General features: G+C 41.3%; 1 pseudogene; it reads right to left on the bottom strand.

Annotated features, from left to right (window-relative positions):
- Nucleotides 1-21,875: 21,875 nt before the first annotated feature.
- On the bottom strand, nucleotides 21,876-23,167 carry LOC120858010 (annotated as a pseudogene).
- Nucleotides 23,168-24,173: the final 1,006 nt, after the last annotated feature.

Raw genomic sequence — 24,173 nt, 5'->3', positions numbered from 1 at the left:
TCTGCCCGGTCTTTCTACCCTCTCCACTCACAGGTGCTACTTCTGATAGGGTTCTCCATTCATCTCTGCTCAAAAGCTCAGTTTCTCAGTCTGTTTCCTGGAAAACCCAACCAATGACAGTTGGTTCTGGATGTGCTCCTAAAGTGAGATTTTGTTGCTGGCCCTGGCTGGCTGAGATAAAGACCCCATTGCTGTTAGTGAGAGGAATATTAATAGTCCCAGGCAGGCAGTTCCAGTGCTATTCCTAAAATTTTACAAGTGGTAAACGGAAATGGATACTGATAGGAAGCAATCCACTGGCAGGTGCAATATCTCAGGGGTTTGAGAGTTTTGGGGGAAATTCAGTAAATATAAGAATTTTGAAAATTAGCTGACTTGTTTGGAAGTAGATGGCCATGGATATTTTAGAGAGAGGCAATGAAAGACTGAGGATGATTACTCACCAGTACATGGTGCCATGTGAAGCCAGAGTGCTTCCTTTCTGTATATAAATGGATTCCCATCTCCTGCAGCCTGGGAGGAGTAAACTGAAGACTCCTAAATTTTAAGAGTGGCAGAATTCCAGAGAATGTTAAATTCTCAGCTTGAGCTGGTCTGCTGTTTCTAGGTTAGGGCCCTGATTTGGAAGGAGTGAGAGCCTGAGGCTTTGGGTAGGGACATCTGGGTTGTGCACTAAAAACTCCATGATTCCTCTGGACCCTCTGGACCTGCAGAAATTATTCACTCCTCCATACTTAAGGCTAGTGCCTCTTATTTGTTTGCAGATAATGCAAGCTGTAAACAGGGGCTCTAGAGGGGTGGGATGGGGCGGGAGATGGGAGGAAGGTTCAAAAGGGAGAGGATATATGTATACCTATGGCTGATTTATGTTGAAGTTTGACAGAAAACAACAAAATTCTGTAAAGCAATTATCCTTCAATTAAAAATAAATTAATTAAAAAAGATAACCTCATGCCCTGCTCAGGATGTATCTCTACCTCCTCTTGTGGCCATCAGACCCATAACTAGGGTCAAGTTAATCGTAACTCAGCCAGAGAAGTGCTGGACCTGCTAAGGAAGAAAGGGACTGTTCCCTGAAGTGAAGTGACTATGGGAGCTGGTCAGCATGTACTCTTAGAAATTGGGAGTTGTATGTGTGGGGCTGGATTCTGAGGGTACTGAATCAAGGGGCACAGAATATAATATTGGAAGAGGGAGTTTGTTTTGTGTGAGTGTTCTCTCATGGTACAGGACTTACACCTTGGCAAGGATGCCAGGAGATGGCGCTAATACATTGCAACTTTGCCTCAGACACTTGGGGAAAAAGTATGCATTAGCTTACATGAAGTAAGGTATTAGAACTGGAAGCACTGCTATGGAAAATAGTGAAAGACAAAATCAAAATGTCCAGAGATGTGGGTGAGCTCGACTGAATACACCACATAGGCCTGAAACCTCACCAGCCACTACTTTCCGTGGGAACCCAGAGGATACTCCGTTTATCTTAGAAATAAGCAGGTCCTTAGGGAGAAGCTCTAGGCTGCTGTTAGGAGATGCTGTTACAGAATGGGCTCACTGATTGTAATGGGGACAATGAGGAGCTGAAATAATGGAGGCCAGGTGGCAAGCCTAACTGTTGTAAGCCAGTTGGAGGCAGCTGAGAGCCCGTTGGCTGTAAAATACAGAAAGGCAGTAAGCTAGGACAAGGTCCCAGTCCCCACCCTGATTCTCCACCCAGGACTCATAACACTTAAGTGAGTAAAGTTCGGAACTCCACTTTTTGTTTTAAATGTTAGGCTCCAATTCTTGTTTTTTTTTTTTAATTGTTAGTTGTTGTTGTTTTTTCAAATGCTTCTCTTTACCAGAGGCCTTTGTCAACCAGATCCAAGAGCAATTCAGCTGCAGCGCTGCTGGCATCTGTTGTAGGGTGGCATCTCAGGCTTACAAGCCCAAGCTGGAGGGAAATCCTGACTCTAACTTTTTACATTTTCTTGCCATTTCTGGCAGCTCAAGCTAAACACCTATGAGCCATCCTCAGTGCCTCTGATTTCTTCATCCAATTGTTCAGTAAATTCTTTGATTGAGCCTCCAAAGTGCATTCCTGTCCATCCAACTTTTTCACATAACTACAGCTTTTACACTGTAGTCTAAAGTTTTGTATCTATTATTAGCTTACATTTATCGAGTGCTTGAGTATTGCATTAGTTATCTATTGTGACATAACAAATTACCCCCAAACATAGGGCCTAAAACACTATTTTCTTGCAGTATCTGTGGGCCAGGAATCTGGAGTGACTTAGCTGGATTTTCTGGCTCTGGGACCCACACAGTTACAGGTGTCTCAGGACTCATTTGGGAAGGATCTTCTTCCCTGGGCCCTGGTGGTTGCTTGCAGAGTTCATTTTCTTGCAAGTTGTTGGACTGAGCCTTTAATTCCTCACAAACTCCTAGCCAGAGGCCTCCTTCAGTTCCTTGCTGCCTGGGCCTCTCCACAGAGCATCTCACAAGATGAGATCTGACTTCATCAGTGAGAGTTTCAGAAGAGGGAGTGCTAGCAAGACAGTAGTCAATCTTTTGTAACTTAATCACAGAAGTGATAGTTCATCATTTTGGTCATATTCTGTTTGGTTCTAGAAGCAAGTCATTGGGTCCAACCCACTCAATGGGAAGAAATTAACGCAAGGGTTGAACACCAAGAGTTGGAGACTATTGGGAGCAATGTCAGAAGCTGCCTACCGCAGGTATGTAGGTACTCTTTTAAATGCTTTACACATCTTAATGCATTTAGTCCTCATAAGAGACCTTAAGATAAATATGTTATTTAGTTCAGTTCAGTTCAGTCACTCAGTTGTGTCCGACTCTTTGAGACCCCATGAATCGCAGCACACCAGGCCTCCCTATCCATCACCAATTCCTGGAGTTCACTCAGACTCACGCCCATCGAGCCTGTGATGCCATCCAGCCATCTCATCCTCTGTCGTCCCCTTCTCCTCCTGCCCCCAATCCCTCCCAGCATCAGTCTTTTCCAATGAGTCAACTCTTCGCATGAGGTGGCCAAAGTACTGGAGTTTCAGCTTTAGCATCATTCCTTACAAAGAAATCCCAGGGCTGATCTCCTTCAGAATGGCCTGGTTGGATCTCCTTGCAGTCCAAGGGACTCTCAAGAGTCTTCTCCAACACCACAGTTCAAAAGCATCAATTCTACGGCGCTCAGCCTTCTTCATAGTCCAACTCTCACATCCACACATGACCACTGGAAAAACCATAGCCTTGACTAGACGGACCTTAGTCGGCAAAGTAATGTCTCTGCTTTTGAATATGCTATCTAGGTTGCTCATAACTTTTCTTCCAAGGAGTAAGCGTCTTTTAATTTCATGGCTGCAGTCACCATCTGCAGTGATTTTGGAACCCCCCAAAATAAAGTTTGACACTGTTTCCACTGTTTCCCCATCTATTTCCCATGAAGTGATGGGACTGGATGCCATGATCTTCGTTTTCTGAATGTTGAGCTTTAAGCCAACTTTTTCACTCTCCTCTTTTACTTTCATCAGTATGGTATTACTGCATTCATTTCACAGGCAAGTAAGTGCCAAGCAGTCAAGTAACTTTTCCAGGGTCGGATAGCTAAGGTCAGTAGGATACAGAAATTTGAACCTAGGCTGTCTGGGTTTAGCATGTGTATTCTTTTCTTTCATGCCGCTGTTTAAGAAGTTGAGATATAATTAACATGTAAAATTATATGTATATATTGTGGAATGATCACCACAGTAAGTCTAGTTAATATCCATCACCATACATAGTTGCCCCTGGAGAAAGAAATGGCAACCCACTCCATTATTCTTGCCTGGAAAATTCCATGGACAGAGGAGCCTGGAAGGCTATAGTCCATGGAGTCACAAACAGTTGGACACAACCGAGCGACAACACACACATACATAGTTGCAAGTTTTTTTCTTACCATGAGAAATTTGAAGATCTCAATCAGTAACTTCCAAATATACAATACAGTATTATTAACTATAGTCATCATGCTGTATATTACATCCCCAAGACTTTATGGAATTTTGTAACTTTTGATCACTTTTGCCCATTTGACGCCCCCTGCCCCCACTCCTCAGCTCTGGCAAAAGAAACCTGTTTGTTTTATTTTTAGATTTCACATATAAATGAGATTTATTTTACTCTGACTTATTTCACTTAGCATAATGTCCTCAAGGTCCATCCATATTGTCCCAAATGGCAGGATTTCCTTCTTTGTTATTGCTGAATAATATTCCACCTGTGTACGTATGTCACACATACATAGAGCACACCAATGTCAGTATTCAAGTGACAGGTGGCATCTGGACTTCTTGGAAGAGGATTGGTCCGGCAAAAGATATTTAGAAGATGAAATTGACTAATTTGAGAAAAAGAATCACAACTGATTCCCAGTTTGTTTCTGTATAGTACCCAGACTCCTCTAGTGCCAAGGAATTAAAGAAAAATAGATTTAAAGTTTTTCTTCTGTATTTTTTCCTTCCTTTCTCCCCTTCCCTTCCTTCCTTCCTTCCACAAATACTCACTGCCAGCTATGTTCTGGGGAAAATACTAGATCCTGGGGAATGTATTTTTTTTAGCTCTCCAGATACAAAAGATATATTATTTTGAGCAGTTTATGAACAACCTGTAGTCATCCCTGAATCATCTACTTAACTGTCATGTATTTCAACTTAAACGGTCTTCCTATTAAATGTACCAATATTAAGTGTTGTGACAGTACTAGAAAATAAGCAATTTGTAAAGCATATGCACAAATTCTGACCAGGCTAACTATTCTGGCTTTCTCTATTAATTTGAGCAATTCCTTAATTTAACGTATGATGATGAAAATAATTTTACAATATTTCCAATTAAGTTAATCTTCACATTGCTTTTGTGTTCTTTGTCATAACACGTAGAATGATAAAATTCTGTTTTGCATATTATTAATGAATATGGGGCATGTTTTTCCATCTGGGTCATTAATAGCTTGCTTTTATCTAATTTCAGAAATGAGTTCAGTACTCAGTCTACAGATTATACAGTAACCAACCTCTCTCAAAGAATGACAATTCTGTTAAGCTCCCAACCCACTTTTTTCTACACTTGTGCCATCTATAACAAGCCAAATCCTGATGTTCTACTTCAGCTAAGTTGGTTGCACAAAATTTAGAAGTCATTAGCAAGAAATCTGACCCAGAACCAATATAGGCCCTCACACACATGAAGAAAAGAGGAAAATAACAAGGTCTTATTGTATAGCAAAGGGAACTATATTCAATATTCTGTGATAAAACCATAATGGAAAAGAATATGAAAAGATAATATATACATATAACTGAATGTTTTTCCTCTACAGAGAAATTAACACAACATCATAAATAAAATATACTTCAGTAGAGCTAAAAAAAAGTGGGTTACAAAAAGAAAAGATGAAATTGCACAATCCACATTAGATTGGGTAGATCTAATCTGCATTGGTTAGCTCCACATTAACCATTCCCTAGTTTATGATTTGAGAAGATCATTGAAGTGGCAACCCTGCTTCTTATTTATAAATGACTTTAAAACAATGGGAACAGTAACTGTTCTATTTTCAGCTTCTGCTGAGTATTTAGATGATTACCAAGAAAAAGTATGTTGTAAACAGCCGCCTATAGAAAATATCAGGAAAGAAAGCAATTTTGCTTGGGAAAATCTAACCTATTGAATTGTGAATAGTGTATGGGCTACTAATTTAGTGCTAGGATATTCTGAGAAAAGACAACTATTTCTAAGGAATCTATCTGAAAGAGTCTCACAATAGCTCCATTTGGGCATTTAAAAAGTTGTCATGTTGTTGCCATGGAAATATTCTGATGATTTACAGGGTAGTGTCAGAGCACTTTTATTTGTCTATTAGAATTGTGAGAACTTCCTTTACAAAAGTGCTCAATTTTATGTGCCTAAGAAGCCAATTCCTGGCTAGAGAATAGCTTACTCTATTTTGGAGAAGGGAATGGCAACCCACTCCTGTATTCTTGCCTAGAGAATCCCACGGACAGAGGAGCCTGTCTCCTCTGTTCGTGGGTGGGCTACAGTCCATGGGGTCGCAGAGTGGAACATGACTAACACACAAGCCAATACAGATACTCTCCAAAGATACCGTCATTGTGACTCAAATGAAATTAGCATACCAAAGGATTTCTATTTAACTGCTGGAAGTGCTCTCTGGGTCAAAATCAGTCTATCAGGCAGGCATGCATGCTCAGTTGTGTCTGACTCATTGCGACCCTGTGGACTGTAGCAGGTCAGGCTCCTCTGTCCATGGAATTCTCCAGGCAAGAATACCAGAGTGGGTTGCCATTTCCTCCTCCATTTGGCAAGGCTTTAAAAACCCTGACTGAGAGCCTAGCATACTTCTAGGTACCCTGGGGTTGTGGAACACCACACGTGCTGCACCCCAAGATCTAATGGGGAGCTTTATCAAATAAACGAACATACATGGTGCCAAACCTTGAGTCTCATTGGTAGGTTCTGGCACCAGCCTCCTGGGAATCTGCTTTTATTTTTATTTTTAACCTCCGAGGTGATTCTAATGATTTATTGGAACTGGGAACTGTTCCTGCAGAGATTGTCAAAGTCTGGTCCCTGGACCTATATCGCTAGCATCACCTGGGAACTTGTTAGGAATACAAATTCTTAACCCCATTCAGATTTATTATAAATCATAGGCTCCGGAGTTAACAATCAGTGTGTTTTTCCAAGAGAATTTATTTATTTTTATTTTTGGCTTTGCTGGGTCTTCAGTGCTGGATGGCTGTCTTGCCGCTCACACTATTCACTGAACCCAGGTAGATAAGGCACGACCAGGGAAGCTGGAAGAAGACTTGAAGAGCCATGGGGACTGCAGACATGTTTATTCTCTCCGGGCAGCAGCAGTTATAGCTATGGAGAAAAAAGCATTAGCTAAGTCCACCACTTAGTGATAAGTGCCCAGTGCTGTAGTTAACTGGTCTATCAAGTCATGGATTGAAGGCATGGCAGAATGCATAGGTGGCACACTTTATTTAGTTCCCTGAAGTCCACAGTCATCCACCAAGAGCCATCAGGCTTCCAGACAGGCCACACAGGGAGTTGAATGGGCTCTGTGCAGGATGTACAGTGTCCACTTTTGCCAGCTCAGCAATGGTGGCGCCTGTTTTCTAGTGGCCACCTGGTACACGATATTGTCTCATAGTCACTGCCCTCTGGGGTGTCGGCAACACCTGCGGGGATGCTTTGCATATCCCCTCACAATTGCCTTCACAACACACACTCGGAGATGGAATGCCCCCACAGAGGTCCGCAACACAAGACCTTTTAAGACATCTATCCCCAAAATATATTCCAGAATTGGGGACATGTACACAGTGTACATCGCATAGAAAGCCTTCCAATTTCCAGTGGTAAGGACACAGCCTTTACTTCAGTGCTTTGGTCATCGTAGCCATCCATATATGCACTGTGGCCAGGAAACTGTTCTGGTTTGCCATGTACCAGGCTGCATTCAGCACCAGGGTCAACCAGGGCCATTACTCTTTGTACATTGATTGATGAACAGTGAATTGCAAGTTCCACATGGGGCCTCTGGTCCCTGCTTGGGCTCTCTGGATGGGCATCTTGGCCTGAGCCCTATTTAAAGTGGAACAGGGCATCAACAGAGACATCCCCAGTTGGCATTAAGTCCTCTAGTTGAAACCCGTACTTCATGGACACTTCTTTTTACACTTGGTAAACTGCTGCTCCGGGCTCAATTGTTTCCATAGCTCTAAAAATACATTAGGTTGCTTATCAGTTTTATTTCTGTCAAGTCCTGCTGTTAACGAATGAGCCCACATTTGTAACCGTGTCAGCCGGGTGGGGGCTTATGTTTATTCTCTCCAGGCATCAGCAGCCAGGAGTCTTCAAAGACTACTGATACACTAAGACAGGCAAAAGTGGCCCATGGCCAAGCGGGCACGCAGGCACAGTGCTACCAAGGTCAGCAGTATCTATGTTTATAGAACATAAGGTATGAGGTTGTGAGAGGGCAGGGCAGGAAAGCCTGACTGATGCCATGTTGTCAGTCAATTTCTTCATAACGGCTTTTCTCTGGCAATGGTGAGCTGGGGCTGCACCAGCTTCTCACTGCAGTGGCGTGTATTGCTGCAGAGCACAGGCTCTAGGGTGCAAGGGCTCAGTAGTTTGGGCTCACAGGTTCTAGAGCCTGGGCTCAGTAGTTGTGGCGCACAGCCTTAGTCGCCCCAAGGCACCTGAGATCTTCCTGGATCACGGTAGAAATTGCCCTTTCATTGCAAGGTGAATTCTTAACCACTGGACCACAAGGGAAGCCCAACAATCTGTGTTTTAACAAGTCCGCAAGGTGACAAATTCAGAGGATCTTGGCCTTTTCTCCAGACTGAGATAGATGCTGAAGTTCTTTCTTTCTTTGCTGCAGAGCTAAGGAACTAGGATGGACTTTCTCTCCCTAGTGGGTAGCCAGTCACTCACTCCTCTTTACTCTGAGAGTGTCTGAAGAAGTGTGGAGCGAAATATGTTTCCTCATCCCACTTCCTTGCTGCTTGGCAAGATGATATATAGAGAGAGGCCCTTTTGTTTTCAGGGAAAATGGAAAGAGGATTACAAACAATAACCAACATAGGGAAGTGGCAGAAATCCTAATATTAAAAAAAAAAAAAAAAGCCTTCTGTCCGAGCCCAGGGCCTTCTATCTTCTGTTTTGACTCCTGAATATGGAGCTCACATCCTCCCTATTTCTCACTTCACCTTCAGCAAAGCCATATGACTCTTCACACTAACTCAAGGCCTAAAAATAAATAAAACCATGCAATAGATATCCTCTTTCAGCATAAAAGGTTTCTTTTTTACTTTTAATGAAAATTACTCTAAAATGAATTTTGTTCAGTATATTCTGGATTTTTCTTGATCATCCAGTGTTATTATAATGAACATTAATTGTCTGTCCTACAACAATCAATGATATCATGGATTATTGAAGGCTGAAGACACATTTGCATAGTAATTAATCTCAGATGTCTAGGATTTTTTTTCCTGTATTCTAAATTTTTGTCTTACCTCTCACTCTCAAGCTATCAGAAAACATGTCCAAGTATCTTTCTCAGTATTCTTCACCTTGCTCCTAATTTTTTGCTTTTGATGTGTGGGGGCTGGGAAATCAGAAAACAAGTTTGTTACATCTATGTTTTAAAAAAGAGTACAACACGTTGGGAAATTTTATTTTTCACTGATAATACTCAGTGAGGTTGTATTAAAGCTAATATAACCTGATATTGTCCATAAAAATGTGACATAATCCTTTGGGAAAACAGTATGGCACTATATGCCAAGATCCTTAAACTATTTATACTCTTTAATAAAACATTTTAGGAATTTCCCTGGTGGTTCAGTGGTTAAGAATCCGCCTGCCAATGCAGGGGACATGGATTCAATCCCTGATCCAGGAACCAAGATTCCACATGCTGTGGAGCAACTAAGCCTGTGTACCACAACTGCTAAAGCCTGCGTGCCCTAGAGGCTGTGCTCTGCAACGAGAGAAGTCCCCACGAGAAGCCTGCGCACTGCACCTAGAGAGTAGCCCCTGCTCACCGCATCTAGAGAGAGCCTGCAGGCAGCAGCAAAGACTCAGTGAAGCCAAAACATAAATAACATTTTATCTCCAGAACTAATATAAGGAAATAATTTATCATAAAAATATTTATCCACAATGAAGTTTCTTGTTTTATCATTTAAATAGGGAAAAGCTGGAAATGATCAGAATATTTATCAGTAAAAGAATTTTTAGGTCAATTCTTTTTAAAATTCTTTGATTTAATGTTTCCTAAACTGATAGATAAAAAGATTTCTGAAATAAGTTTAGCATATGTGCGTATAACATTAAATGAAAGAGACAATCCTCTTATGTTTTGCAGAGCTTAGAAATAATATAATAGTAATAGCTAATTGCCTCATTTATGTTAACTCATTTAAACCTCATAAAAAACCCTGTTAAGTAAGTAGTATTATAAACTTCATTTAATAGATGAAGAAATTGTTATTAAGAGCATAAGTAACTGGAGAATAATTGCCAGAGCTGGTATTCAGACCCAAGCAAGGTGGGTAAAAAAGCTCATGCTTCTAGCCACTAGGGCTTTAAATAGGGACATCTCAGGTTATGCTTGCTGAACTAGAACAATTATCCATGGTGCCCCATTTCATCCTCAGAAGTCCTAATTGAGAGGATAAGTCATATGGTTGCACTAGCTCTAGGTGTACAAAGCAATCTCAGCAATTCTCAGAGGATCAGAAACTGTGAGGGTTTTCTGACACTGAATACATCTGGAATAAAATAGGAGAGGGACCCAGACGTGACTAATGCAAGGGCATGTATGATCACAAAGGATCAGTGGCTAAGTGGGCCTCATGCCTGGAGGCTGTCAAAGCCAGGAGGGGGTCCAGGGGAAACTAGTGTGGGGGATAGTGGGTTCCTATGGCAGGAAGAGTGACTTCAGTTATAATAGACTGCAAAAATGGTCACCATTCACCTCCCACCAAGGAGTGGTATCTATTTCCTCCCCAGTCCCCTTGAATCTGGGCCAGCTTCATGACTTTCTTTGACCAAAAGAGTGTGATGAAAGTGATGCTGGGTGAATTCTGAACACTGCTACCATGCAAACAAGCCTGAATTAGCCTGGTGAGAGATGAGTGATCACACGGAGAAGAACCAAGTGGCCCCAGCCAAGATCCAGACACCTGTCAGACATGCAAGCGAGGCCGCTTCGGACCAGTAAGACTCCAGCAGACCAGCCAGCTGACTGCGCACCCAGCAGCTGACTACAAATTCATGAACAGGACCATGGAATGGCTGCCTGCTGAGCCCAAATTGCTGACCCACCAGAACTGTGAGCTGAATAACTCAGTGTTATTTTAAGCCACTGAGATTTGGAGTGGTTTGGGATACAGCAAAAGCTAACTAACATTTCAGGAAATACTTGAAAATATCTCCAGCTTCTACTCTTCAGAGGTCTAGGCAGTGTTTCTTTGGGCAGGAGAAATGCTTGGGGCAGGGGTGAGATCTGTAGGTCTAAAGTTACTCAGGAAAAAATACGAAGATCACTGAGTCTGGAAAAATCAGCCTTAAGATAATATACAATAAGATGTATTTGGTTACTTCTTTCAAAAAATAAATAATACATGTTGCAAAATGTGATAAGAACAGATGAAGTTTTGCCAAATTTCTAACAGAAATTTCTTTATCCAGAAATTATTCTTTTTGTTTATTAATGCAGCTGTTGAAGAGAAACCTGCTCAAGAGGAACTCATCAGACCTGCTCCTCCATGCAATTCAAATGGTAGGATTACAACTGAATGTTACCACAGCCCATATAACTTTCGCCTCAAGAGAGGTTATAAAGAAACAACATTGCCTCTTTGAAGCAGATTCTTGTTCACGCTACAAGTTTGGCTGTACACTGCAGACAAACCTCTGTTTCATAGCCAAGATAAATAAATGAGATCAGAACTGCTTCAGTTCAGTTCAGTCGCTCAGTTGTGTCCGACTCTTTGCAACCCCATGAACTGCAGCATGCCAGGCCTCCCTGTCCATCACCAACTCCTGGAGTCCACCCAAACCCATGTCCATTGAGTCTTGCTTGTAAGTTTGCAAAAAGTAATTCATCTCTTAAGCAGAGGTAATGTCTAGCATTGTTTTATATATTTATTTTTTTGTTGAGGTATATTTCACGTATTACAGAATTAACCATTATAAAGGGTACAAGTCAGTGGCATTTAGTGTATTTACCATGTTGTGTAACTACCACTTCTCTCTAGTTTCAATACTTTTTTTTCACCCCTCCAAAACACCCATACCATTAAGTAATCACTGTGTCCTCCTCTAATACCCTGATAACCACTAATATACTTTTTATATCTTTGTGGATTGCCTATTCTGGATATATCATATTAAAAGAATCATTCAATATGTGACCTTTGTGTCTAGTTTCTTTCTTAGCATAGTGTTTTCAAGGTTCATCCAAATTGTGGAACATATTCAGCTCAGTTCAGTTCAGCTGCTCAGTTGTGTCCGACTCTTTGTGATCCCATGGACTGCAGCACGCCAGGCCTCCTTGTCCATCGCCAATTCCTGGAGTTTACTCAAACTCATGTCCATTGAGTCGGTGATGCCATCCAGCCATCTCATCCTCTGTTGTCCCCTTCTCCTCCCACCTTCAATCTTTCACAGCGTCAGGGTCTTTTCAAATGAGTCAGTTCTTTACATCAGGTGGCCAAAGTACTGAAGTTTCAGCTTTAGCATCAGTCCTTCCAATGAATATTCAGGACTGATTTCCTTTAGGATGAACTGGTTGGATCTCCTTGCAGTCCAAGGGACTCTCAAGAGTCTTCTCCAACACCACAGTTCAAAAGCATCAATTCTATGGCGCTCAGCTTTCATTATAGTTCAACTCTCACATCATTATAGTCCAAAACCATAGCTTTGACTGGGTGGACCTTTGTCAGCAAAGTAATGTCTCTGCTTTTTAATATGCATTCTAGGTTGGTCATAGCTTTTCTTCCAAGGAGCAAGTGTCTTTTAATTTCATGGCTGCAGTCACCATCTGCAGTGATTTTGGAGCCCCCCAAAATAAAGTCTCTCACTGTTTCCATTGTTTCCCCATCTATTTCCCATGAAGTGATGGGACCAGATGCCATGATCTTAGTTTTCTGAATGTTGAGTTTTAAGCCAACTTTTTCACTCTCCTCTTTCACTTATTAGTACATCCATATTTTTTGTGACTAAATTATATTTCATTATATGTATATACCATAATTTGTTTATGCATGTATTCATTGATGAATATCTGGGTTATTTCCACCTTTTGGCTATTATGAATAATATTGCCATTAACATTTGTATATGAGTTTCTGTTTGGACACACATTTTCTTTTCTCTTGGTTATTTACCTAAAAGTAGAATTGCTGTGTCATATGGCAATTCTATATAAAACATTTTGAGAAATCTCTAGCATTGTTCAAAATAGGTAGAGAATAAAAGGAAAAACAGAAATACCCTTTGACTAGCTTCTGTCTCTTGGTCCCCTAAAATCTTGGTGTCCTAAAATTTTTTTCTTATTGTCCATTATAAAAAATTAAAAATAGGCTTAAGATGAAAAAGATTAATACTATTTTCAAATGATGAACAAAGGAGAGAAAAAATATACCTAAAAATATATATCAGGCAAATGATAAATTAGTATTTTTCAAGAGAGAAAAAGGAGACAGCAATGGCAACCCAGTCCTGTACTCTTGCCTGGAAAATCCCATGGACAGAGGAACCTGGTAGGCTGCAGTCCACGGGGTCGTGAAGAGTCGGACATGACTGAGCGACTTCACTTTCACTTTTCACTTTCATGCATTGGAGAAGGAAATGGCAACCCACTCCAGTGTTTTTGCCTGGAGAATCCCAGGGACGGGGGAGCTTGGCGGGCTGCCGTCTACGGGGTCTCGCAGAGTTGGACACGACTGAATTGACTTAGCAGCAGCAGCAGCAAGAGAGAAAAAATTTCATAATGATAAAAAGAACATTTATCCAAGAAGATATAATAGTTATGACAGTATGTGGAGCCAGCCTCAGATCTTCAATATATATAAATCAAAATCAGGTTGGAAATACAATGAGAAATAGATGATTTTATAATTATAAGCAAGATTTAAACATAGTCTTTCTTAAAGACTGACAGATCATATTTGCCAAAAACCAATTTTTTGAGAATTCAATTAACACAATTAACAGGCTTCATCTAGTAGATAAACAGAAGAATCTGAGCCAAACACATTGCTTTCTAAGAGGTAGTTTCTAAGCAGTTGTTAGGCACACATGCAGCTGAAGTCAGGTTGTTAATGTTTGTGTGTGTGTGCAGGAGTGTTTGCTGATGGGGTTAAAGTATTGGGCTTTATTTCTAACCCTATCATTTGCTGAATGACCACTCAAGGCTTTGACCTCAGATTCCTCATTAGTAAAATTCATGGTTTTACTGAATACAATTAATTAGGCAAGTACACATTGAATGTACTTTGTACATATTGGGACTGAGCTATTCAGTTCAGTTCATTTGCTCAGTCATGTACAACTCTTTGCTACCCCATGGACTGCAGCATGCCAGGCTTCCCTGTCCATCATCAAATCCTGGAGCCTACTCACACTCATGTCCATTGAGTTGGTGATGCCATCCAACCATATCATCCTCTGTGCTCCCCTTTTCCTCCCGCTTTCAATCCTTCCCAGTATCAGGGTCTTTTCCAATGAGTCAGTTGTTCACATCAGGTGGCCAAAGTATTGGAGTTTCAGCTACAGCATCAGTCCTTCCAATGAATATTCGGGATTGATTTCCTTTAGGATGAACTGGTTGGATCTCCTTGCAGTCCAAGAGACTCTCAAGAGTCTTTTCCAACACCGCAGTTCAAAAGCATCAATTCTTTGGTGCTCAGCTTTCTTTATAGTCCAACTCTCACATCCATACATGACTACTGGAAAAACCATAGCTTTGGTTAGATGGACCTTTGTCAGCAAAGTAATGTCTCTGCTTTATAATATGCTGCTTAGGGGGAGCCTGGTGGGCTGCCATCTATGGGGTCGCACAGAGTCGGACACGACTGAAGCGACTTAGCATCAGCAGTAGCAGCAGCAGGTTGGTCATAGCTTTTCTTCAAAAAGCAAGTGTCTTTTAATTTCATGGCTGCAGTCACCATCTGCAGTGATTTTGGAGCCCAAGAAAATAAAGTTAGCCACTTTTTCCACTGTTTCCCCATCTATTTGCCATGAAGTGATGGGACCAGATGCCATGATCTAAGTATTCTGAATGCTGAGTTTTAAGCCAACTTTTTCACTCTCCTCTTTCACTTTCATCAAGAGGCTCTTTAGTTTTTCTTTGCTTTCTGTCATAAGTGTGGTGTCATCTGCATATCTGAGGTTATTGATATTTCTCCTGGCAATCTTGATTCCAGCTTTTGCTTCATCCAGTTCAGCATTTCTCCTGATGTACTCTGCATGTAAGTTAATGAGCCATTGCTGGGGATAAAATGTTGAACCAGATGTCATTGTTACCTTCCAGGAGTTCAGTTTGGTGGGACAGACAAACAGGGAAAAGGGGGAATTTTTGTGCAATGTGTTGAGATAAAAGCAGCGTCAAGTCAGGGTGTTTTGGGACCTTTTTTTTCTTTCAAAAAAATTTTACTTTATTGAAGTATAATTGATTTACAATGCTGTGTTAATTTCTATTGCACAGCAAAGTGATTTATATATATATATATATATTTATATTATATACATACACATATGCATACATATTATAGGGGCTTTCCAGGTGAGTCGGTGGTAAAAAAATCCACCTGCCAATGCAGGAGATACAAGTTTGATCCCCTGGTCAGGAAGAGCCCTTGGAGAAGGAAATGGCACCCCACTCCAGTGTTCCTGCCTAGGAAATCCCATGGACAGAGGAGCCTGGTGGGCTACAGTCCATGGGGTTGCAAAGAGTCGGACACGACTTAGTGACTGAACCACAACCACCACCACCACAAAAATATATGTGTATAATTTTTTCACATTATTTTCTATTATAGTTTATCACAGGATAATAAATATTACTATCTCTGTGCTATACAGTAGGATGTTGTTTATCCATTCCACATGTAATAGTTTGCATCTGCCAGTCCCAAACTCCCAATTCTTCTGTCCCCTACACCTCTCCCTTTTGGCAACCACAAGTCATTTCTCTATGTCTTCAAGGCTGTTTCTGTCTCCTAGATAAGTTCACTTGAGTCATATTTTAGATTCCACATGAAAGTGGTATCATATGTATTTGTCTTTCTCTTTCTGACTTACTCCACTAGTATGATAATCTCTAGGTCGATCCATGTTGCTGCAGATAGCACTATTTCATTCTTTTTTCTGAGTAATATTCATATATATATATATATATATATATAGCTGTTTCTCAGTCGCTAAGTTATGTCCGACTCTTTGTGACATCATGAACTGTAGCACACGAGGCTCTTCTGTCTTCCACTACCTCCCAGATTTTGCTCAGATTGATGTTCAAGTTGGTGATGCTATCTAACCATCTTTTCCTCTGCTGCCCTCCCTCCTTTTGCCTTCAATCTTTCCTGGAATCAATCTTTTCCAATGAGTTGGCTCTTTGCATCAGGTGGCCAAAGTATCGGAACTTCAGCTTTAGTAACAGCCCCTGCAATGAATATTGAGGGTTGATTTCCTTTTATACCACATCTTCTTTATCAGTTCATCAGTTGATGGGCATTTAAGTTCCTTCTGTCTTTGTTATTGTAAATAGTGCTGCTAGAACATTGTGGTGTGTATATCTTTTTGAATTATAATTTTGTCTAGATATTTGCCCAGGAGTAGGATTGCAGGATCATATGGAAATTCAATTTTTAATTTTTTTGAGTAACCTTTCTAATGTTTTCCATGGTGGCTGCACCAATTTACATTTCTACCAAAGAGCCAAGAAGATGCTGAGAAGTAAGGAATGCCTCAGTTGAGACTTAAGCTTGATTGTGAGTGAGCCAGAAAAAAAGAGAGGAGGGGAAAAACTTCAGGCCAGAAGTCCAATGTGTACAAATTCCCCCAAATGAGGGAGAGCTTGGCCAGTCCAGGGAATCATTTAGCATGACTGGAGGACAATATTCTATTGGGAGAATAAGGAGCAGTAAAAATGCATAGAGCCCTCTCTTCAGGGTCCTGTGAGATTTCTCATTAATTCTGGGCCTTCGAAAACAGCAGTAGGGAGCCATTCAAAGATTTTAAATGAAGGATGGGGCGAGGATGAAGGAAAGAAGGCCAGTTTGAGAGTTGCCATAAGCTAGATGAGAGGTGATGATGTAAACTAATGAGTGAGGAGAGAAGTGAAAAAACAATTAATGGAATTGAATGATATTAAAGAGACAGATTTTGGAGATTTACCCTGTGTGTGTGTGTGTGTGAGTGTGTGTGTGTGTATTAGGGGTGGGGACAGCTAGTCAAGAGAAGTTAAGGATTACTGGTAGGCTTCCTAGCTATGCCTGAGAAAGAAAATAAGTCACTGAGAAGAGCAGTGTTGAGTGTGGGCAGAAGTCAAGGTCAGACCTACTGGATTTGGGGGCCTCTGTGGCAGCTATTTATCAGGCATTTGGATTTATGAATCTGGAGTCAGGTGAGAGATTTAAGCTAAGGAAGCTTTGGGAATCATCCCCATATGGATGGTGACTGACCCCATGGGTCCTTTCCTTTCATGTCTGAAAGTCTGTCAAAGGACAGAGGAAGAGGGGATCCCATTTTCCACAAATTAACCTACACTTCCTCCTCCAAACTTCCTTCACTGACATCTAAGGTGTCAGGAGCACCTTCTGAGAAGCACATTCACCTTCTCAGGAAGCACGTACGGTCTGAGGCTTCAGGGACCTCAGGAGGGGGCAGAGGTCCTCCCAATGATTGTGAACACTTCCTTCACTGGCGGTCAGATCAGCAGTTTCTAGTACTACCAAGACTTCTGAAACCTGTTAATTAGAAGAAGAGCAAACAACCAGGTGCCAAGCTCCATCCCTGGAGAAGGGCCATCCCTGGGCCAGAACCACGGGGAGTGAGCCAGGAGGCTGGAGCAAAGGCACAGGGCTGTCAGGGTCTGCGATTCTTGTGCCGGTCATTGCTTCCTTTCTGTTCCTTTAAGCCTGCTCCTGGAAGAAACTTCTGCTTCATCTTGTCAGGGATCTCAGAGGCCAGTGAATTCTGACTGCTAGAAGAGTTCCAAGGCTGTCACTTTGCTTATTTAACTTATATGCAGAGTGAAACTGTGGAAAGTTTAGTTGTTCAGTTGTATCTGATTCTTTCTGACCTCATGGACTGTAACCCACCAGGTTCCTCTGTCCATGGAATTCTCCAGGCAAGAATACTGGAGTGGTTGCCATTCCCTTATCCAGGGGATCTTCCCAACCCAGGGATTGAACCCAGATCTAAAGCATTGCAGGCAGATTCTTTAGCATCTGAGTGACCGGGGAAGCCCAGAATATATCTTGTGAAATTCTGGGCTGGATGAAGCACAAGCTGGAATCAAGATTGACAGGAGAAATATTAATAACCTCAGATATGCAGATGATACCACTCTAATGGCAGAAAGGGAAGAGGAACTAAAAAGCCTCTTGATGATGATGAAAGAGGAGAGTGAAAAAGCTGGCTTAAAACTCAACAGTCAAAAAACTAGGATCATGGCATTTGGTTCCATCACTTCATGGCAAATAGATGGGGGAAAAATGGAAACAGTGACAGACTTTCTTGGGCTCCAAAATCACTGCAGACAGTGACTGCAGCCTTGAAACTAAGATGCTTGTTCTTTGGAAAAGAAACTATGACAAACCTAGACAGCATATTAAAAAGCAGAGACATCACTTTGATGACAAAGGTCCATATAGTCAAAGCTGTGGTTTTTCCAGTAATCATGTATGGATGTGAAAGTTGGACCATAAAGAAGGCTGAGCACCAAAGAATTGATGCTTTTGAACTGTGGTGTTGGAGAAGACTCTTGAGAGTCCCTTGGACAGCAAGGAGATCAAACCAGCCAATCCTAAAGGAACTCAACCCTGAATATTCATTAGAAGGACTGATGCTGAAGTTGAAGCTCCAATACTTTGGCCACCAAATGTGAAGAGCCAACTCATTGGAAAAGACCCTGATGCTGGGAAAGACTGAGGGCAGGAGGAGGACGACAGAGCAGGAGACAATTGGATGACATCACCGACTCAATGGACATGAGTTTGAGCAAATTCCAGGAGACAGTGAAGGACAGGGAAGTCTGACTTGCTGCAATCCATGGGGTTGCAAAGAGTCGGACATGACTGAGCAACTGAACAACAAGAAGGAGAGTTCAGTTCCGAAGTTCACGTGTCCTCCCGGTGGTAAGTGTTGTTTGGAAAACCTACATCCCTACAATAATAAGTTCTATATAGAGTATTTTTGTATATCTGTTAAAATAAATTTTGATACTGTAAAGGTGAGCTCTGTTGAGGGAAGATTTTCCCTAGGATGAAGAAACATTTGAAAATATATAATAGTAAAACAATGCAGAACAAAACAAACAAACTCCATTTATTAGCTGGTTGTACCCATTGTTCAGGCTAGACACAGTAAACTTCACTGAAGCAAAGGTTGCAGGAAACACTTGTTTCTGGATCCAGATACTTATATCCCTTACATCTCAGGTACCCTTAAATTTGCCTTGATGAATGAATGCTGAATGGATTTTGTACATGCTTTAGCCTTGCCGCAGGGCTCACTAAAGCAAACAGCTCATGCATGGGTCCTCAGTGGCTCAGTCACGTCTGACTCTTTGCAGCCTGATGGACTGCAGCCCTCCAGGCCTTTCTGTCCATGGAATTTTCCAGGCCAGAATAATGGAGCGTGTTGCCATTTCCTTCTCCAGGGGATCTTCCCAACCCAGGGATCAAACCCAGGTCTCCCACATTGCAGGCAGATTCTTTACCATTGAGCCACTGGGGGAGCCCTGCAAATAGCTGAGGTCTTTTTATTTCAGACACAGTTGCCCTTGGCACATTCCCTTATCTGTCCTCAGGGTACCTCCCATGTGCCAGGCCTGGTGATAGTTGCTGAGATCTGCCAAAGGAAAAGACTACTATTCACTATCTAAACAAAAAACCAAAAAAAAAAAAAAAAACAAAAACAAAAAAAACCAAATGTAATACTTACTGAAGCACAGTCTCTTCCAGCAAAGCAAGGAGCTGATTTTATACAGGGTTTGGGAAGTGGAGTTGAGGGATTGGTGGACTTTCAGGGGCAGGAGTGGGTTGATGCTAGCTGTGAAAACCTGCTTGCTTAGATAATGGTGTGGACTGGCTGGCTTTCAAAAGCACAGGGCTGTTTCTGGCTAACTTTCAAAAGTGTGTTCATTTAGGCAAGTTGCCATTGATTCATTAATGCAGTTTAGAACTGGTTCTGATGGTTGCTTATTGCCATAGCTACAGAACATTTAATCTTTTCCTAGGAGTGTGGGAAATCCTTTTATTTTCAGGTCACTGCCTTCAAGAAAAATTATAACCTATGTAGAAGATAGTTATGCAGGCTATACCTACAGGAGGGACTTCCAGGTGGTATAAAGAATCCACCTGCCAGTTTAGGAGACACAAGAGACATGGGTTTGATCCCAAGGTCAGGAAGATCCCCTGGAGGAGGGCATGGTAACCCACTTCAGTATCCTTGCCTGGGAAATCCCAAGGAGAGAGGAACCTGATGAGCTATAGTACATGGGGTTGCAAAGAGTCAGACATGATGAGTGACTAAGAACCCACACACATACACAGAAGCAACCTAACAGAGAGGTTCGAAGAACAGTATTCTTGCTCAGCCCTGAGGATTGGATACTTGGCATTTACCTCTGTTCCTTCCTAAATCTCCAACCAGATGGTTCTTAAGGGATTAAAAAAGACATAAACCTGTATGAAAGAGGAGACCATGAAGGGGAGAAAACAGTAGGATGTAGAAGAGCAGTTGAAAGATGTCTGTCCAGTTTTGGAAGCCAAAAGGCAGATGGGCAAGACCAGCTGATCTGGCAGACCAGGGAAATCTGAACCATTTTGCCTGCAGGAGAGAAGCCAAGATGCACAACCTTGCTTTAGGAGCCTGGAACATCCGGAGGTGTGATGCCAGTTATCTCTGAAGGCAGGGCTGAGGGGTGGGGCGGAAGACAGAAAAACTGAAATTCTGTAAAGGAAACAGTTAGGCTGTTGTATCCATTTTTACACCCCAGGAAGCTAAATAACTTGCCCCAACAGAAAATGGAAGGGCATTGAATTAGGAACTCCAGCTTTAGGGATAGAGGAAGAGCAGGGAGCTCTGTGGAAAGCAAGGGGATTAAATTGAAATCAGTGTCTTGTGAAGTAAGATTCTAAAGCCTCTTTACCAACTTGGCTCCCAGAATTGACACTCAGCAAGGTAAGAAACTAGTGGAAGAGTTTCCCCTGGGGAAAGTGACCATTCCAGGGGAAAAGACCTTGAAATGCTACACATTTGGGAGGCTGTGTGCCTTAGCAGATGGTTTGGCTCCTGCCCATCATTCTGCAATGAAGTCGACAAATCAGTACTTTCTATTTCCCCACTCAGGTCTTCTTATTGGGTTTTAGAGCCTCACACTTAACCATAAATGAATCAGTAAGAATTGCCAAATGTCTGAGGAAAGTCTTTTGCATGAAAAAGTCTAGAGATAAAAGCAAACAGAATTTTGAGGAAACTGAGAAAACAGAAGAATAAAAAAAAAAACACTGAGACTTACAAATCATATTTTTTTATCACTTGCTATTTTGCCATATTATAACAGAACAGTTATCAGTTTGTTTTTCAGTTTTACCATACAAATAAGCTTATCTGAATAGTTGATACTTTTAAATATGTCAGCTTAGAAAAAATTAGTCTATATAACAACATGGAAAATCAAGTTATTAATTCAAAAGTACTTTTAAAACTAAACAGTAGGTATTTGCTTGGAGGACCAGTGGTTAAGATTTCGGCTTCCAATGCAGGGGGCGAGGGTTCAATTCCCTGATCAGGGAGGTTCAATTCCCTGATCAGGGAGCTAAGATCTCACATGTTTTGCAGCCAAAAAACATAAAACAGAAGCAATATTATAACAAATTCAATAAAGATGTTTTGAAAATAGTCCATATAAGAAAAATCTTAAAAAAAAACTAAATAGTAGTAATTATTTCTAAGAAAAAGAGGGCAATGAGAAATTCACAAAGCCTATTGCCAGTTGCTTTTTGTTTTTTAATAAAAAACATTTAAATATAGTTCAGATTAGTATGCCTGGTTCATTTCAGCTTCTTCACTGCCAAACCTGGGGAGGGGACAGCTTTCTAGTTTCTCTGCCTTCTCTTGGTCTGTGACGATTAAGGTTTAGAAGTATCTGCTATATCAAACTTTAAACTCTGGATTATCCATGTTTCTCTTCATCTTGACAGATTTGGCATTCTTTCACCTGGTTGTGAGCACAAAGTCCTTGATTTCCTCAGTGTCATTGGGCAAACAGGAGAGTGCTTAGGCCAACCAATCCCAGAGTGGGAGGAAGCAAGAAAAATGGGGAAAATGCTACTGTAGCTATTTTGATGTTCTAACTCCAAGAGCCAGGTTGGGGGCTGAAATACATTCATTTTTCAAGAACTTTGTACTCAGCACCTAGTGCCATGTGTGACACTATACTAGGTGCTGGTATTTATTTGTTTCATAATTGCATTTTAAGAAATATAAAATGATGGACTGAAAACCTTTTTAAAAAGTAAGATCATAAATTAAAGGTGAGGAAATGTCTCTGAAAATAGAGCAAAAAGACAAAGTGATGAAAATTAGGAAAGCAAATAGAAGAAAATTAGAAAATCAGCCCAAGAGACAGAACATCTGAATGATAAGCATTCCGGGGAGAGAGAAAAAGCAAAGGAGAGATGAGGCAGTTATTGGAGAAATAATTTTTAAAAATTTCTCAGAATTGAGAGTCTGATTGGTGAGGTCCACTGAGGACACTAGGCCACTTCACTTAGAAATTTCAGGAACCTGGGATAAAAAGAGGATCATACTTTCAGGTTTAAAACAATATCACCTGTAAAGGATTCAAAATCATCATGGCACTGGTTACTCAACAGCAGCACCAAAAACTGGAAGACAGTAGAACATTGTCTTCAATATTTGGAGAGAAAAAATCATCAGCCTGCAATTGAAAAGTAGGCACTACATTGCTGCCCTGCAAATAGACTCATCAGGCCCATCTTTCTAGATTCTATATATATGCGTTGAGATGACTTACTTTACTCTGTGTAACAGGCTCTTGGTTCATCCACCTCATTAGGACTGACTCAAATTTATTCTTTTTATGGCTGAGTAATATTCCATTGCATATATGTACCACAACTTCTTTATCCATTCATCTGTCGATGGACATCTAGGTTGCTTCCATGCCCTAGCTGTTGTAAATAGTATTACCATGAATATTGGGGTACATATGTCTCTTCCAATTATGGTTTTCTCAGAATACATGCCCATCAGTGGGATTGTTGGGTAATATGGTAGTTCTATTCCTAATTTTAAAAGGAATTTCCATACTGTTCCCCATAGTAGCTCAAGGAGCTCAAGTCAGGGGCTCTGTGACAACCTAGAGGGGTGGCAGTTGGGAGGGAGGTTCAAGAGGGAGGGGACATTTGTATACGTATGGCTGATTAATGTAGTATGGCAAAAACAACACAATACTGTAAACCAATTATCCTCCAATTAAAAACTTTTTAAAAATTTCAGTTCAGTTCAGATCAGTCACTCAGTTGTGTCCAATTCTTTGCAACCCCACGAGTCACAGCACGCCAGGCCTCCCTGTCCATCACCAACTCCTGGAGTTTTCTCAAACTCATGTACATTGATTCGGTGATGCCATCCAGCCATCTCATCCTTTGTCGTCCCCTTCTCCTCATGCCCCCAATCCCTCCCAGCATCAGAGTCTTTTCCAATGAGTCAACTCTTTGCACCAGGTGGCCAAAGTATTGGAGTTTCAGCTTCAGCATCAGTCCTTCCAATGAACACCCAGGACTGATCTCCTTTAGAATGGACTGGTTGGATCTCCTTGCAGTCCAAGGGACTCTCAAGAGTCTTCTCCAACACCACAGTTCAAAAGCATCAGTTCTTCAGCACTCAGCCTTCTTCACAGTCCAACTCTCACATCCATACATGACTACTGGAAAAACCATAGCCTTGACTAGATGGACCTTTGTTGGCAAAGTAATGTCTCAGCTTTTGAATATGCTATCTAGGTTGGTCATAACTTTCCTTCCAAGGAGTAAGCGTCTTTTAATTTCATGGCTGCAATCACCATCTGCAGTGATTTTGGAGCCCCCCAAAATAAAGTCTGACACTATTTCCACTGTTTCCCCATCTATTTCCCATGAAGTGGTGGGACCAGATGCCATGATCTTAGCTTTCTGAATGTTGAGCTTTCAGCCAACTTTTTCACTCTCCTCTTTCATTTTCATCAAGGGGCTTTTTAGTTCCTCTTCACGTTCTGCCATAAGGGTGGTGTCATCTGCATGTCTGAGGTTATTGATATTTCTTTCGGCAATCTTGATTCCAGCTTG

Source organism: Oryx dammah, unplaced genomic scaffold (assembly GCF_014754425.2).
Source record: "Oryx dammah isolate SB20612 unplaced genomic scaffold, SCBI_Odam_1.1 HiC_scaffold_29, whole genome shotgun sequence".
In the NCBI taxonomy this organism is placed as follows: Eukaryota; Metazoa; Chordata; class Mammalia; order Artiodactyla; family Bovidae; genus Oryx; species Oryx dammah.
The sequence above is the reverse complement of the archived record's forward strand: the minus strand, read 5'-3'. Positions and strand labels throughout refer to the sequence as shown.